The following is a 2,812-nucleotide window of genomic DNA, read 5'->3' as shown; positions in this document are numbered from 1 at the left end:
AATAATTTGTTAAAATATGACAGCAAAGAAAAGTTATGCTGAAAATATTTTACAGATATGTGTCTTTCATAGGTTTCTGCTATAGAAATTAAATCATATCCAATAGAAATTATAATTAGCACTTAATGCCATTAACTAAATTATTTAACATATGAATTAATATTTCTAGGATCAAAATTTTAAGCATTGACATGTTTTGATATATCTCATTAAATTTTATAAGTTATTGAATCTAAACATCAATTGTAACTCACGTCACTGTTTTATGTACTTGTAAGAGAAAAATACCACCGATTAAACTCTGATACACTAGGGATTTTAAGATGCTTCACAATTCAGATATGTTAAAATATTTTTTAAAAGTGTATGTTATTTCAATGAAATATGACAATTACTTTATATAGCTATAAAATACTCTAACAAAGCTTAAAGGTCTGCAGAGATTTGATGAAGGAATATGTTTATGCTTTTTAAAGATCCACTAAAATTACTTTTTTCAACTACTATATTTTTTAGACAAGAGTTTCTATTTCTGTACTTCAAAAATCCACATTAGTTTTTAATGAACATCAATTACACTTCAATTTTTCATATTACTCATGAAAGAAAATAATTTAGACTCCTTTACAGAACTGCCAATTGCAATTTACCTTGGCTCTTTCAGGCAAGAGCAGGTTCATAAATCAGCAAGTTAAGCATTTACTAAATGACAAAGAAACAAAATTACAAATGAATAAAATAATCCAATATTTTCCTTCAAATAACAAATTTAATATAGTTTTAGTAAAGAGGTTCCTAAAACTTATGATGGGACATTTCTATTTTGTATCTGAGTTTTATTATTGGGAGAACTCTCAAAAAAAACATAAAAAGTATTTTTGGAAAAATAATTGATATTACATTGTTTTAAAATTTCAGTGAATAGAAAGTCTCTAACTATTGGGCAATCTTTAAAACAATAGCAGGTTAAATATTATCTTGGTGGCCTACAAAACATAGATATGATAGAATTTTTCTTCCCACTTCCTAAACCATGCAATTTCATTACAAAGAAAGGCTGTATGTTTTAATAAGAAGAGCTGACTTTGGGTTCTGGGTTAGGACCCTGAACATCAGTTTCCTTAACTGTGAGATGTACATTCCATCATATTTTTTTTAAGAATTAAATAATGTGTATAAAGACTCTAGTTCAGTGCCTTCCATTTAATTGGTGTTCACTATAAAAGGAACTTGGATCATTTTACAAGAACATAAGGAGACACCTCATATAGTAACCGTTCTACAAACACTAACACAATCACAATTTTTCAAAGTATATTAAAGCAAAAAAACTCACCTTCCTTAAATATATTCATAGAAATTATCTGTCGTTTTAGCTCTATACTATAAACACACAACTAAATACAAGTACATACATGTAATTTATCAGTTAGCCTAGTCAGCGTCCCTTAGGGGCCATTCGGTAGTATCTGAAGACATCTTTGATTGTCAGGACTGGGAGGGTCTAATACTGGCATCCAGTGTGTACAGACCATGGATACTGCTAACATCCTAAGGTGAATGAGAGTGTCTTCAATACAAGGAATATCCAGCCCCAAATCTTAATTGTGCTGTGGTTGAAAAGCATTGCCCTAAATATGTCTGTGGGCAGCCATTCAACTATGTAAAGAAATAAATTATGATGAGTATAATGAAAGAGCATGCCTGAAGGTAAAAATGTTTCTACAGATTTTTTTTATTATGAAATTTGTTTTTAATTGAAGATTGTTTAAAAGCAGTTTGCACTCTCTCCTCCAGCCATCCGAGATGCTTCAAGGAAAGAAACCTAAGGAGAAAAAGGTGGTCCCAGCCCTTGCTGTCATGAAGAAGGTGGTCAGTCCTCTGTTTGAGAAAAGGCTCAAGAATTTTGGCACTGGACAGGACATCCAGCCCAAAAGGGGCCTCACCTGCTTTGCCAAATGGCCCCACTACATCCGGCTTCAGAAGCAAAGGGATATTCTCTATAAAGGTCTAAAAGTGCCTCCCATGATTAACCAGTTCACCCAGGCCTGGACCACAAAATAACCACTCAGATGCTTAAGCTGGCTCACAAATACAGACCAGAGACAAAGCAAGAGAACAAGCAGAGACTGTTGGCTTGGGCTGAGAAGAAAACTCTTGGCAAAGGGGATGTCCCCACTAAGAGACTGCCTGTCCTTCAAGCTGAGGTTAATACTGTCACCACCTTGGTGGAAAATAAGAAGGCTCAGCTGGAAGTGATTGCACATGATGTAGATCCCATTGAGCTGGTTGTCTTCCTGCCTGCCTTGTGTAGTAAAATGAGGGTTCTCTACTGTTTTATCATCTAGAAGGACAGGCCAGGGGCATCTGGTCCACTGGAAGGCTGCACCACTGTTGCCTTCACACAGGTTAACTCAGAAGACAAAGGAGCTCTGGCTAGGCTGGTGGAAACCATCAAGACCAATGACACTGACAGATATGATGAGATCTGCTTTCACCTGGGAGGCAACATTCTGGGTCCAAAGTTGGTGCCTCACATTGCCAAGTTGGAAAAGGCAAAGGCTAAAGAATTTGTCACCAAACCGGACTAAGTGTACACTGTTGATTTTTCTGTACGTAGAATAAAAAATTCTCTTTCACAAAAAATGGTGGGGGTTGCTAATGTCATAATGTTATCTGCTTGTTAGTCTCTGAACTTTAGATTGTGTGGTATTGTATATTTTCTTTTCAAAATCTAGTTTGTGACCAGTCGCACCATTCCACGATTGCTCTAGAAGGCAATTTTAAGCTCTTTCCTAGATGTTCCAAGATG

At 35.2% G+C, this 2,812-nt stretch overlaps 1 pseudogene; it reads left to right on the top strand.

Moving 5' to 3' along the window:
* The first annotated feature begins 1,806 nt into the window (after nucleotides 1-1,806).
* LOC125921536 (60S ribosomal protein L7a-like) lies at nucleotides 1,807-2,591 on the top strand (annotated as a pseudogene).
* Nucleotides 2,592-2,812: the final 221 nt, after the last annotated feature.

This window comes from Panthera uncia, chromosome C2 (assembly GCF_023721935.1).
Source record: "Panthera uncia isolate 11264 chromosome C2, Puncia_PCG_1.0, whole genome shotgun sequence".
NCBI classification, from domain to species: Eukaryota; Metazoa; Chordata; class Mammalia; order Carnivora; family Felidae; genus Panthera; species Panthera uncia.
This window is presented reverse-complemented; position numbering and strand designations above follow the sequence as displayed.